General features: G+C 41.8%; 1 protein-coding gene across 8 annotated transcripts in view; it reads right to left on the minus strand.

Annotated features, from left to right (window-relative positions):
- MARCHF3 (membrane associated ring-CH-type finger 3) overlaps positions 1–14,433 on the minus strand; it is a 59,898-nt gene extending 45,465 nt beyond the window's left edge. For 2 of the 8 annotated variants that reach the window (XM_038123851.1, XM_038123848.1), the window contains exons 1-2: positions 14,047–14,431; positions 12,645–12,794 (exon numbers count right to left, since the gene is read on the minus strand). The gene's annotated coding sequence lies outside the window, so the exon portion shown is untranslated. The other 6 variants (XM_038123852.1, XM_038123843.1, XM_038123849.1 and 3 more) reach the window with 6 other exon arrangements.
- Positions 14,434–14,945: the final 512 nt, after the last annotated feature.

Below are 14,945 nucleotides of genomic sequence, written 5' to 3' on the forward strand. Positions count from 1 at the left end.
AAGAGGAGCCGCCTCTGCAAACACAGAAAGCAAATATTCTGGCAAATATTTTTGTGTTGAAAAGTTAAATTACACACACACACACACACACACAAAACCTTTGCCTTCCAGTTTCAGAAGCTGCCTGGGAAAGTCTGAAGGTTTTTAACAGCACTGAAAGACTCTCTTCCTTTTCACAGTGATGAGAAATGGTAATTCTTCCGAGGAAAACAGAGTGTAGGCAAGACTGAAATTACAAAGGCTTATGGCTGACACACAAGGCTGCCAATATGGATTTTTGCCCATTAAAAAGATCCACAAATGACAGGATAATGTGTTGGTGCTCTCAGTCTCACTTTTCACACAAAGTCCCAGCTTTATCTCCCTGAAAGTATTTCTCTCTGCTTTTAGGAATATAAGATATTTGACTTCTCTGTTTCTGAAGCAGGAGACCTCATCAGATTTAAAAAAAAAAAACCCTGTATTTTGACTGTAATATTTTAAAGTAAGAGATGAAACAAGTAGGAGATGAAATATTTAAAACGCTGGGTGTGATTTTGTTAAATCTAACAATAGGCTGGCTTCTAATAAGAAATAAGGGGCACAGAGAGCTCTGTGAAAGACTCTGCTCTGTTCTTGCAAGCAGAGCCTGACCAAACTCTCACTCCAATTTCTGTATATCTCAATGAACCCTCAAGTGAGAAGAAAAAGCAGAAGATGAGATTGAAAAGAAATATCACATCTACACCCCAAAGGTTTAGTCAAAATATTTTCAGGCAGAGAACTTGAGGAGACACAAAATGCATGGGTTTATTTCTCTTTTAAGCACTGTGTCTCTGTGTAAGGAAAATCCTAATTTATTTTTGGTAGCACGTACTAAAAAGCTGCTGCTAACTCCTGCCCAGCTGCTTCCCCCACCCTCCACCCCTATCCCCAGAGAAGGCTGAATGTTTTTTTCAATACTCTGAAAATGTAGTCTTTTCTTTTTTTTTTTCTTTTTTATTTTTTTTTTTCAATACTCTGAAGACATCCTGTAAATCAGCTTCAAGTATTTTAACATCTGGATTAAAAATAAATATTTGTGTGTGTGTGTGTATATCCATATGTGTACACACACAGTTTGTGGTGACATTAGAGTACTGGGAGGAAATTGGGCTACTGATTCTTCCCAAACCCAAGAAACATGAGCTTTTAAAAGGTGACCAGTTAAAAAAAAATTTAAAAATCAAAGTTTTCCCTTAAAAGCAGAAAAACCCCTTAATTAACAGAGTAGATTCCAGCTCAGATCACATCTAAGTTATGTGCACTAAGTACTAAGTCCCAAGTCCCTGCTTTAGGCTTTCCATGACTTTTTATGACTAATATTATTATTTTTTTTATTTAATAATAAGTCACTGAGAAACTCAGCCACGGCTGCAAATGACAGGGAATGACTGCTTGCTAAATACTGTAATTTGTGCTGTTACAAAAATGAACAAATCAACAGCACAGTAGCTGTGGTTTGGAATAGCTTTATTTTGGCTGCTTCTCCTGGATGAGGCCCAGAGTTTAAGGACTTGCCAGGAGCCCTTAAAAAGTGAACCAAGCTATAAAATGTAACACACTGGGGAGGAAAAAAATTATTCTGGCCAGGAAAATACTGTTGGCAAGAGCACAGCATCCTCGTGCACACTTTTAAACACCCCTATATTGTTGCATGACACTTTGAAAATCTTTAATGTGGTATAAAAATGCCTTTCAGAAATAACAGGATTAAACTTCCAGCCAGAGATCCACAATCAGGTGTAATCAGCCACTATCCCATACTTGCTCCTGGTTATCCCAAAGCCCAGGAATTTGTGGATTTTGTTCTTGTTCCTGCAAATAACTTGCAGAAATTCAGGAGTATTCTTAGCTCCCTTTTGGTATTCAGCAAAATCCTTCAATAATTTTTGCTGAATGGCCATAATTCAGAAATCCAGAGGAAAGTAGGAGCCAAAAGGCTTCTGGTCACACCTGCTTGGGCAGGAAACTGAGGGCAGAGGATTCTGCCCTCGTGCCCTCTGCATGGAGTTAGCACCACGACAGTGGCACAAGACAAGGGGCACACAAAGGTTGAAATCCAGGGCTTGGTTCATTGCCTAAGAAGTCCTCTTTTTATGGATCTGTGTCCCAAACGCAGTGAGGAAGTTCTTCCCTTGAAAAGGTGCTAAATAATAAACCAGTATTTCCATTTGCTGTTTACAGTGGGGTAATGAGTTCAATAGAACCAACCTCCTGCAGGTGGCTGGAGTCTTACACATGGAATGGTGACTTCTCTGTGGATCCAGGACCACATCAAATGAAGCAGACATTGTGTTTTATCTTCCTACTGCTCTCTCTGGAAAGGATCCCCAAACCCATAAATGGAGTTTATCAGAAGCAGACATCTGCAGAGGATAATTCTTTCCCCTGGTGGTTAATGGAATAGATTCTGCTGTTTCTGATAGGATGAGGCACTAGCACTCACTGCAAAAAAGATTTGGTCATCAGCTTTGAAATGTTCCAGTGGGTGAGTGCCATGTTCACCTGAAAAAGATCATTGTCAGCAGGAAAAATGCAGTGCAAAGGGCCTTTTGTCCCAGAAATCGTGCAGCCAACAGAAATTACAACATGAAGTACAAGAGTTAGAACTGGGAGATGCTGGTGGCTCCTGCTGCTGGGATGCCCTGAGGGGTGTGGGGCCACCAAGGATAAGAGAGAAGAAAGAGTTAAGGGGAAGCAGAAGAGAAAGGTAACAAACCAAGGCAGAAAGAAAATGAAGACAGGGAAATGTAACCAACCAGCAGTAACTCATCAATGGCACAACACAAAACGCAATTCAGGCAAAAAAACCCCCCCAAAACCCCAACCACAACAAAACCAAAGCAACCAATAAAAATAATTCAAAGCTTTTCCTGGAAGGAGGAATACATTTGTACAACTACAAAAACTAACTGAGGACTGGCAAGGTTTACAAGCCAAGAAATGCTATTCTGTCTTTTTCAAACGACCTCTTCAAACTCCTTTCTGAAGAGAAGCTTTGATCACAATCATTTCATGTAGAAGGCTGAGCCAACCTTGGAGCAGAATGAACTTCCTCAGCACAGGGAAGTGAAATGCAAAGCTAAGGAAAGACAAATCACTCTTGCCTTTGGCTATCATTCATTCCCTACCATTAAGGAAAACCCAGTGATTGATGATCACTGCTGAAAGGGGTAATAATCTACAAACAGAAGGAAGACAGCATGTCTGGTACTGCTTTAGAAGATGTCCTGAAGGGTTTGACCATCACAGATAAAGAAATTTTGCTATTGTCACTTTACTGAAGTTATGGGTAGCATGCAAGGCTACTACAACCTTTCTAGCCAAGTGGACCCATACTAAAACATGAAACCACCACTTTCAGGCAGTCATATTCATTCTGCAAATAATAAAACCGAGGTGGAAGGAAGCACTGCCTGTTTCTCCCACTTGCAGTGGCAGGAATAGGCTGGCAAATTTCCCTTTTTAACTGCTAGGCTGAATTTTTCTCTCTCCAGAGGCCATGCTGCCACGGCAGCAATATTCAGTACAAATGAAGTGTAAAAGTTGGTTAGTTTACAGAATAGCAGGGTTCTGTAGGACAATTTTTCCATCACTCTCTCAAAGCACCACGTAGCCTGAGATGTGCTCTGAGCAACACGACCAAAAGTGAGCCCATTAAGGTCAGCTGTGGAACAAATGTTACACAAATCCCAAGCACCTCCAGGCAGAGCCTTGTTCTCCACCTGAACTTGCACTGAGCACAGCTCATGTTTCCATTCCAGTGTGCCCATACATGCTCCCTCAGATTGCTTTTTGGGAATGAAACTATTGGTTTGGCCTGAAAACTGCCCAATTTTGATTCTGAGAAGGTCTGTGTGACCACATGGACACACAGAGATTCATTCCGGCATCAGAAATGTCAGAAAATATCAGAAACTTCCCAAAGCTCTTGTCTACAAGGAAGCTGCAGTTTCAGAACTGAGAGAGGAACAGAAAAGGAAAAACATCTCTGTGAAGAAGAAGATTTGCAAAAACTTATATTCAGTTGTGTTAAATTCATTTGCCACTGAGAGAGGAAGGGAGAGAGGTTGAGAATATTTATATTTACCACAAGTTAGTGGAGAAGCACTAAGCTCCTGCTGATTCCCACAAAACATTTATAAAGCCACAACGAATCATGGGGACAATGAGAGAGAGACAGATTTTAACTTTCCTTAAAGAAGACAGCAGTTTGTTCACAGGATCTCTTTCTGTACTAATTTACAGTTTTCTGAAAGACTGTTTCCATTTGAGATTTTGTCTCCTGCTTTAAACCTCCACATTTTCTCTGGTGTTAGACTCTGCTGGCTGCTCCAGCATGATGCAGAGAAACTAAAAAACCTGGAAAGGGAGGAATTTCAGCTTTTGCCTAATAGACCAACCGGATCACACAAAACTGCTTTTTTGTTAATGAGGTAGGACATGGAGGTCTGTTTCCTTTGCAATTTGTAGCTGCTGTATCTGTAAATCCAATTTATCTGTAACTCTGGGCTTAAACTGGTCCTTCCATAGATGCAAGGGTGCTGCTGAAAGGGTTTGCTTTGTTTTGTTGTTTTTTTCTTCTGAAATTCTTACATGTGTCTCCACTGCAAACTGCCAAGGTGAGATGAAAGAGCACTCTCCTCTGCCCAATTTACTAATGCCCAGAAAACCCTTGAACTCTCCTTGGCAACACTGATTGCACTCTGGCAAGGGTGAAGCTCTAGAAGTTATCTGGGATTCACTGTTCTAACAAGAGCCAAAGGATAATTCAAGTTTTCTTTAGCATTATGCCTGCAACTGAGAAATGTGTTAAATCCTAGCACCACTACTAAGATTTTATTCATAAGGATTCCCTTAAAAAATTAATTTAGTCACAAGCAGCACCAAGACAGAATTGGCTTTGATATTACTTGTTAAGTTCAGAAAGGAAGGAAAATAGACTTTCAAAAAAAAAAAAAAGTTATGTTCACATATTTACAGATTACTATGTATCTTCTACAGAATATGCACAGGATAAAGAATATTCACATTACAACTGATCACCTACAGACACCAGCAGTCTATGAACTCCCTCAGTGAACAAACTTAAAGTATCCCCACCCTTTTGAAGTACAGTTATTGAACACAGGCAGCTGGGAGGGTCAACAGTACAGCCTTCAAGCCTGTATTTATAAGCACTGTTGTGCTTCTATTGTTGCTCTGTGTTGCTTAAACACCTTGAATACTACAGGGACTAATCAGCAGTTCAGAGATAGATAAATAATTCCTTTTTGTTTCAGGTTAAACGAGACCCTACCATTTCTACTATCAAAAACTTGAAGGTAGGACACGTACATTTACCATGTCCTCATTACCACAACAATTTTTCAAATATCCAGAGAGTAAAGAACAAACCACCACCTGCAAAAGCGCACATCAGCTCTGGAAATCCTCTTGGATTTTGTGAAGTCGGAGTCTCAAAATGCCCCCATGGTCTGGGGCAGTTTGTTTGGTGACAGCAGGGTGGGTGACAGTGCACGTGCAGACCTCCAGCCTCAGCTAGGGCTGAAGTTTCATTTTGGCTTTCCAGAACCTGTCAGCACTGAACACATGGACACCACGTGCAGATTTGCAGCAACGCTCCTCTGGAAGGCCACAGCCATGAAGTGATAGTGCCACTGCACCCAAAAATTATTTACTGCTAATTCCTTAATGGTTGTGTTGATAGATGAAATATTTTCCAAATAGGAATAATAAGTAAATTCCTCAGCCTAGTGTGTTTGTAATCCAAATACAATGGAGCAACAGGGTGTAAATTAGAGGGAAATGTGACAGATTATTTAGGCAAATGGTGGTCACATCTAGATAATTCCCCTTTTATAATTAGCAATTAGTGATGAGATAGGGCTGGAGCTTAACTAAATTGGGCAGTCAGCTTTAATGACACATATCTAATGCTGAAAACTGATGAGTGAGGGGTTGAGGATAGCTCTTCCAAGTGGAATCACAGAAAGGCTGAGGTTGGAAGGGACCTCCAGAATTCACCTTGTCCATCTCCACTGCACCAGCAAGAACATTCTGGTGAAAGCATCAAGAACAGCTTCCCACATATGGCAGCACAAATGAAAACACAGAGATGATTACAAGAGACTCAGTCAAAGGATAAAGTGAGACAGGCCTGAATGGTCAGAGAGATGATTCAAGTGGATACAGCACACTGCAGAAGAGAGGTGTCAAGCAGGCAAAGTTTTGTGGGACTTTGAAGAGGATTTTAATTGAGTTCCATGGAGGAATCCAGAGAGGTGACAAATCAGCGTCAAGGTCTGCTGTGGCCAGTGGGAAAAACAAGGTTAGAGCAATCTACACTTAATTGCCTGTAGGGCAGTGTTCATATTCACTGCTGGTTATCCATTGCCTCACTTAACAGAACAGAAACAGGTTTCAGCTTTAGTGGTGGCACTCACAGCAAAGAAAAACAAAGATTTGTTTTGCCACCACATTCCCAGGGTGACCCTCAGCTCTGTGGACAGGACTCAGCAGTTTAATAGGTGAAACATGAAGCTAATCTGGAACAGGGGCTTCGGAGAGAAGCAAAAGGAATGATGGAGATGGTCCCAGTGGAGACTGGCAGCAAATGCAGGGTGTCATAACCTGATTACTGGATAAAATTTAAAATGTTGGATGAAATCCCATTGCAGGGGTGAAATATGGTACAACTCTTTCTTTATACTAGCTTTTTACAAATTATCAATTCTAAAAAGCTCCAGATTGCCTGGATTCTAACAGCTTCACAACAGTATTTATTTATTTATTCATTTGTGTTTACTGATCCTAATAAATATCACAGTCAATGAAAGCTTTATGCCAGTTGTGGGGCAGGACCCTCAATCCACCTTCCCCTACCCAAGGTTTTATTGCTGGGCATGACAACATATTCTGTGGAAAACCCTTTGGCCAGCACAGATCACCCCTCAAAAACCTACAACCTGCTCTCTGTGCGGGCAGGAGGCAGGGGAAGAACAGAGAGCAAAAACCTTGACAATACAGTCCAGCCAAAACCTAAAACCTCACCAGTTTATGGGCTCATACTAAAGGGAATCAGCTCCATCCCAGCCAGACCCAGCACAAACTGGCTGGGCAGCCACAGATGTGTCTGAAGCAGCCTCTCTCAGGATGATTTGGAAGCCTGGACAGTCAGACCTCAAACTCCTTCCAACAGTCAGAACACAAATCCGTAGCTTGAGAAGGGAGGGAGTTCCAGGTCGTGCCTCCAGACCTCACGATCAGATCCGTAACACGATGAAGACTGTGGATCTGAAACTTTACCAAAACCTTCCGTGGCATTGGAAGTCCCCTGACAAGAAAAATGCCCCCCTGAATGCTCTTTTCAAAAGGGCTTGAGAGACTCATTTAAAGCATATTGCCTGAGGTGAAAAGTGTTCAATGCAGGGAATTTTAAGTGAAAATGTGAGCCCAGAAGTTTCTACAGGTTGCTTCAGCAGTCGTGTGCATGATGTGCCCTGTGTTTGGGTTATTTCTGCTCAAGACTTCCAGCAAGTGAATGATGAGTCTCTCTCATAACAGACTCAAATTCAAACCTCTGCTATAAACCTACTTTTAGCTAAATAACCCCACGCTTCTGGGCATCTATTCAACCACCTAAATCAGCATGAGGAGATGGTTTCTATCAGTAACCAGAGCAAGTCTCAGTCTGGCACTAGTAAATATACTCCTGTAAGCAGCTGGGACACAGAAAAGATCAGAAAATATTTCTGTAGAGCTCCAAAATTCTGAATATATTAATACCAGGTTTATTTCCCACCCCTTTTCTTTTCTTTTTTTCTTTTTTTTTTTTTTACTGCAATTTTCAGGGATAAACTGAGTCAGTTTCTTTTTCCACTTCCAATAAAAACTTGAAGGTTCTCCTACAGAATGCTGAGATCTCACAGATCTGAGAAAGCACCTCTGACTCTCCCCTTCTGACTCACAGATCAGTTTGTAATCCTCTGCTGATACTAAATACACAAATACCTTCTAGCAAGGATTTCCATTTAAAATATTCATACATCTCAGAGAAAAAAAAATCTGAATAGCCACTGGTGTGTCCTCTGACTACACTGAGAGCAAACAAAACACTGGCAAATTACTTAAAGTAATCAAATTCAATTTAAACTGGAGCCAGATATTTGGATTGGGCAACAGACACCTAACAGCCAAGATTAATTAAGTAAAACAGAATGTAAGGTAACCTAGGAATTTCAGTGAAAGTAGCTACCTACGTTCCACAGGATTACATGTAGGTATTTTTCCCCCTTGACACTGTATTTCTCCCTTTTCATTATGAGTAGATTAAATGTAAAACTGTTCCTAACAGGGGCACTGAATTATTTCAGATTATAATGCTTCCCATGCCTCAGCTAATCCCTTCTAAATGTGTTTTCAGATAGGAATACCAAGGCTCAGCTACTCCACAAGGAAACAGAGGCAGAGATGAGAAGACTCAAAAATCAGAGAAGGTCCAGTGAAGATCCTGCTCCAAAGATTTGGTCAGCAGCAGAAAAACCCACAGCACTCTCAGTTTTCCTCTCTATGGAAATAACCTCTCTGCAGACAACGGGGAATGACTAAAGAAAAAGTTCTTCCTAGGGTTGTTCCTAAGCAGAGAAAGTCATAGTGGATTTCAGACGAGCACCAAAGGACAACAGCAAAGGTCACAAAATGCACTGGTTTGGCTTCTAAAGGCTGTGACATTTCCTGTCCCATGTTATACCACTAAATCACCTCCTCATTCCATTTTTTGGTGGGATTTTCAAAGCTTAAATATCAGATATTAAATATGAAAACTGCATTTTTCATCTTTCTAACCAGAAACTCACCATGACTAATATCAGCAGAATATAATAAATGAGATACTGGAAGTTCTCCTGTAATTTGCTTTGGCATTATTGAAACTTTGGGGGTATAAATTGTGCTCAATAATCACATTGATTCTTATTTCTTATTGTTTACAGTTTTCTTTTAAGACATATAATGAATGATTCTTTGCCATTAGTAAAAGTTTTATAGGATGGGAGAGGAAAATAACTCTTTAGTGATAACATTTCTCAACAGCAGAAAAAAAAAAAAAAACTTTCAAAAAGACAATTTCCTCAACTTATTATTCAAGTTTTTACAGTGGCTTAGAAACATAGAAACCAATTAGTTTTAATCTCCATTTAATTTTATGGAATGCCTCCAGAAGAGCTCTTAACACAAAGCTAAGACTCCAGTAAGGACAGAGCAAAGATGATGAGAACTCTGCTAATATTATCCTCACAGAGATAGCAGAATTGCAGTTCTTATGTGTTTCTGATAAAAAGTATTACGGGCATAGAAATTGCTCTTTGAATTTACATTGGCAGCAGCTGCACGAGAGCAAATTTCCTCACACAGACGCTGAGGTGCAGACAGCAGAGTTCAATCCAAAAAGGGGCAGAAGTACAAGAAAAAGTCACTTGCAATGCTGGAAAGCAAAAGGAAAATATAAAACCTCATTTTGAATAATCACTAAGACTAAAATATTGTGTTAAGTGTTAACACTTTTATATCTCAGGTAATCAAATTTAGAAATATCTCTCTCCTCCTCTTAAATACCTGTTTGAATGAAAATTACCTTTCTGGAAGACTGTCTGGAGTTGTACTGATTATTTTGTGGGCTTCTGTCAAAGCCCACTCGAAATCTCTGGTGTTTTTTGCTAGCTTTGACCTGTAAGTGACCGGAGAAAGGAAATTCTTCGGGAATTAGTAACAGCTCCGCGCCTCCCCTGCCACTGCTGCTCAAAACCCTGCTCTTCCAAACCTCCAGAATGAGGTGAAAGCCGCCTTACACCTGCTTAAAGGTGGCTGAGAAACTCTTATGAAATGACATATTAAAACTGTTTACATAACGCATTTATTAAGTGGAGATTGTTAAACATTGATGGAGGTAATCTTTAAAATTTAATAGAGATACCTTACACTGGCAGCTTTGGTGCTGGGGACCAAATACTAATTTACAAAAAAAAAACCAGAAGAGCATTAAAGACTAACAGATATTCATGCATATTACCACATTGTAATATCAGGGACAGAGTTGTTAATAACTTCAATTTAATACTGAATATAAAGACAGATGATTTTTAGGTTCTTTTGCTATCACTTCTTTCAAGTGTGCCTCATTTTCTTCATCACTTCATACAGGCTACAAGCTTTTTGCCCACAATCTGTTTTATAAATAGCCCCCTCATCCTTTCTGTGTATTTTCAGATGCCAGGGTGTCAAGCACTGGGTTCCACCAGCAGGAATTAGTCTGATATTGCTAATCTGCGATATAAGCAAATCAAACTGAGTGACAACTCCAAGAGGAAGCTGGTTGTTAGGAAAGAAGTGTGCTAGTAATAATCGTTTCTCAGAACAGAGCATAACAAATGCACTGCTGTTAGATGGGAATTCCTTACGACATCCATGTATTAAAAAAAAAAAAAAAAAAAAAAGGATGAGAAAGTGCAACTTTCAGTTCAAGAGCCAGGGAAGGTCCAAAGATCAGGAATTTATGAGGTGATATTCAGCAAAACAAATGGGCCACGGCTGCCCCATATTACTCAAATTTCATCAGTGTCACTGCTACATTCCCTTTAACCCTGGGGCTGATCCTTATCCCCTCCTTTCCACTGGTAACTCACAGATTTGGGTGCTGAATTATCCCCCAAACTTGTCCCACTAGAGACCCAACAAGCAGTTTTCCACAGCTTGTGGAAAAGTGGAAACACACTGCTTGTGTGTTTCCTCTCTGAGACATAATCAAAGAAATATCACCATGCTGATGTCCAAGCGTGGGGGCAAACACAGGAGGAAAAATCTGACTGAAACCCTTGTCCTGAGCTGCTCAGAGTATCCAAGCTGACACTGAACAGAGAAAACAAAATGCAGAGTGAAGATGCTGGCAAACATACTGGTTCTGCCAACTGCATTTTAGAAGGGGAAGGCTATCAAGGAAAGAAAAACTGTGAGGTAAATACTGGCAAACTGGGGGAAAAAAACCCAGGAAAGTGCAAGAGCTTAAGGCAGAAAAAAGGTCTTCACCACTTCCACAAGGGAGTGTGGAAGGATGGTAAAGTGCCAAGGCATGGACACAATCTAGGTTAGAAACAAACTGTCTGAGGCAAATCTAACAGTGGTTTTATTATAATTAAGTGATGTGGGAATGAAAAAGGCCTTCTAAAACTGTCTGGAATAAATGAGTATCACACAAAAACCAGAGTTTTTTCAGGATGAAAGCAAGTACCAAGACACCAGAATTTTTAGCACGCAAGAATCCCCATTTTGAGGGTTTACCCAGAAGAGCTTGGCCAAGTTGTGTAAGGCTTCAGGAATAAACAACTTCTTCCCTTCTCTCCTCTTCCCTAAAAACCCTGAAAAAAACCACAACAATTTTGACTGCCATCAGGGCAGAGAGAATTTTATATTAAACAATTGCCCTGGGCCACCCTGGGCCACTCAGCTGAATTAAGTCAAAGGGACTGCTGGCAGGCTTAAAATAGACATGTGTTTTAAGAGCTTTCCTGGCTTTGTTGCTGCAGTGGAAGAAAAAAAAAAAAAAAAGAAGCTGCAGATGCATAAATTTGAAATTGAAAATATCATCAATATCTCCAAGACACAAAGTATAATTAGAATTAGTAATTAATTCTGGTCTACATTGCCCTGCATAAAGCTTAAATGAGAGCAAAGTGAGAGAGGTACCAGATACTCTTTTTCCCTCACTGTTGCTTTGTATTGCTCTGAAAACAGGTTTAGTAATCAAAAGAAAGAAAGATATGAGAATCTTTGCTGTGTGGAGGGGTGTACCAGAGCAAGGACACTAAAAAATATCTGAAATATCTGTAGCACATCACCAAGGGGGCTGACACAGCGAGGATGGCACAGGAGCAGTGCAAGAATCCCTTGATAAGTGTTCATATTATCACTTTGGTGGTTTTCAGCAATTTGATTTTGTGACAAGCCTTCCTGCACTGTGTCACAAATAATTTCCCTCCCTTTCAGACCGTGGGTCTAAGCAGCAGCAGCAGCAGCATTTCTTCCTGCCAGCTTCCATAAGGAAAGCAGGACATCCTCCTGGGAGCAGAAATCTGCCGTGGCCACTTTTGTGATGCTCTCAGATACCTTTCATTGGTCTATAATCTCTTTTATTTTAAGGGAAGGATTCTCACAATGGCTCTTCTGGGCCTGCTCCAACTAGCTGGAGTCATCTTTAGGGTAATACTGTTATCTGGTCCACGTCTGGTCTGAGGATGGATCCATTCAGAACATCATTCAGAAACAGCTCCCCTAAAATTTGTGTCAAGAGACCCTGCAGGAATGCAAAGAACATGGTAGCTAGATGTGTTTTCAAACGTAGGTGAAGTTTCTGCTACTACAGAAACTACACACATCTCTCTGCAGCTGCTGCAGAGAAGGAAAATGTAAACAAATTCAAAGAGAAAGTGGCTCTGCCAACACAAGTGCCACAACAACCACAGTTACCCTGACGTGTTTTAATAGGCATTATTTGCAAAACCATTTGTTTTGATAGATCAAAATAGCTCTCAGCCTAATTACAGCCATTTTAAATGGAAGATGTTACTCACCCTTTCAGAGCTCAAGCCTGTGAGCCGCCAGGCTGGGGCTCAAACATGCCTGAAGCCCTGCCATGGATGGAGCCTGTCCATAGGGGCAAGTGGAGACCTCACAGAAGTCGTGGGCTTGATGCAGAATTTATCTGCGAAATCCTGTGCAGCCTGTGATAAGCAAGAGATCAGAAGAGGTTGAGAAAAAGTCCCTTCTGACTGGGAAATCTGTCAGCCAGCTGATCTGTGTGCTCCCAGGTGAGTCTGATGCCTCACACACAAGCACCCCACACCTGGCAGTTTCAGAGCAGACGCTGCACACCCCAAGATGCCACCACAACAATAATTACTGCAGAAGGACAGGCTGCAATTTGCCTCATCGGCCGCACAAACAGCAGCAGACTCAGCCATTAGCCATTAATTAAAGATCAATGGCATGTGAAACCCCAAGGAACACGCATGCAATTAGCAAATGTGTTTAAAGCAAGCCACAAACCCACGGGCTGCGTCTGACACCACTCTGCACCTCATCCCACTCCCTTTACAAGCCAGGGGGGGCTGTGGGAGGGTTACCTACAGGGTTCCACTTGGCAAAGCACATTTCCAAACACCCTGCACTGGTCCAAAGCCCACGGACATGAGTCATGGTCAGTGAGAGTTTTCCTGTTTATTCCAATGGACCTTGGATGGCCTGTAAACATCCTTGCCAAAACAAGTAATCTCTAATAGACAAACATGTCCTGCTTTCACTGGTGTGATGACTGGGGGGGGTGGCTGGACTGCCCTGTACAGTCCAAAGTTGAGAAACTACTGGGTAAACATCCTGCATGCACCACCAGCAGCCCCACAGGGTGGGGGTTAAATTCAGGTTTAAACTTAAATTTACAACAACACAGGGTTAAATTTAAGTTTAAACAATTGCTTTATGCTGAAAGTTAAACTCCTCTGACATAGGCAGGTACATTACTGAGTAGTTTCATAACCCCTTGTATCTGCAAAGAGCCCTATGATACCCAGCAATTATAAGGGAAAAGAATTTAAAAAAAAAAAAAAAAAAAAAAAGGCAACAAAAAAAAAATAATATAATTCCTAGGGTGAATCCCAGAAATGGCTACAATTTGTCACAGCCTCTGGAACAGTATTTCTTTCCTCCCTGGCTCCAAACTCCCGAAGGTAATTCTGCCTGAAAGAGCCTCCAGCCCGATCGCTCCACGCTGGGCATTATCGCTCTTGACATGGTTTTGCTTCGTTTTCTTTAGTGAAAGAGTTAAACCCAAACCCCAGCTGAACTACTGGAGAACGGTTGTGACGATGACAATAATATTAGGAAGAAGAAGAACAACAACAAGAAGAAAGAAGCAGCATTTTACTCCCGCACAGAAAACACAAGAGCCACAGATTTTTATTCCCGTGTCACACTTACCTCCTCCACCCGGACCCTCAGCTGTCCTTCCAAAAAAACACAGATGAAGCGGCTAAACCAACGGGAGAGAGCCAGGAGCAGCAGCCTCCGGCTCGGCTGTCGCCACAGGACCTCTCTCCATCAACCCCTCCTTCTCCTCCTCCTCCTCCTCCTCCTCCTCCTCCCCTGGCGGTACCCGCGGAGCAGCAGCGACACAAAGGAGCGCCCGGGTAGCGACAGCTCCCTGCCAGCCTGGAGCAGCGCGAGGAATTAAGGAATTCCATAGTTTTCTTGTCACACGGGAGTTAAAAGCCTCGCAAGAGCCGTGTGTCCACAGTCTGAGAGAGGAAGGAGCTTTCCCGGAGCTGCTTCGGTGCTGAGAGTTGATGAGACTCAGCTGAAGCTGCATCAAAAATGACATCCCCAAGTTCCGAAGATAAACCCCCCCCCCCCCCCCGGCTAATATTTTTCCTTGCCTAACCACAGTTCTCCATTTCACCGCCTCTGTCACGCTTGCTTTGTTCGGAAATAAAAGGACTATTGCAGGGCTGAGATGGTATTTCATGAAATTGCTGTGTTCCCTGAATACTGCTGCCCGTTAAGGCAGCGAGATGTACTAAAATTTTACTAGAAGGCAAATCACAGGGGCAAGGAGGAGCTGCCCTTGGCTGGCTTTCCTGCCAGTGAAACAAACAAACAAAAAAAAATAATGCCCGCCTGTATTTGCCACCTGCGTGTTCACCCCCAGCAACACAGCTGCACTTGCAGGTGGAGATGGAAACAGCACACAGGTGGTACCTGTGTGTATGAAAATAAAAAAAAAGGAGAGCCTGGCACACCCAAGTCACTCAGCACACCTTAGCAGGAGGCAGAGGTAAGATAAATTAAGCATAAATTTAGATTTTCAATGCAGTGGGGAC

The sequence above is a fragment of the Motacilla alba genome, chromosome Z, assembly GCF_015832195.1.
Source record: "Motacilla alba alba isolate MOTALB_02 chromosome Z, Motacilla_alba_V1.0_pri, whole genome shotgun sequence".
NCBI classification, from domain to species: Eukaryota; Metazoa; Chordata; class Aves; order Passeriformes; family Motacillidae; genus Motacilla; species Motacilla alba.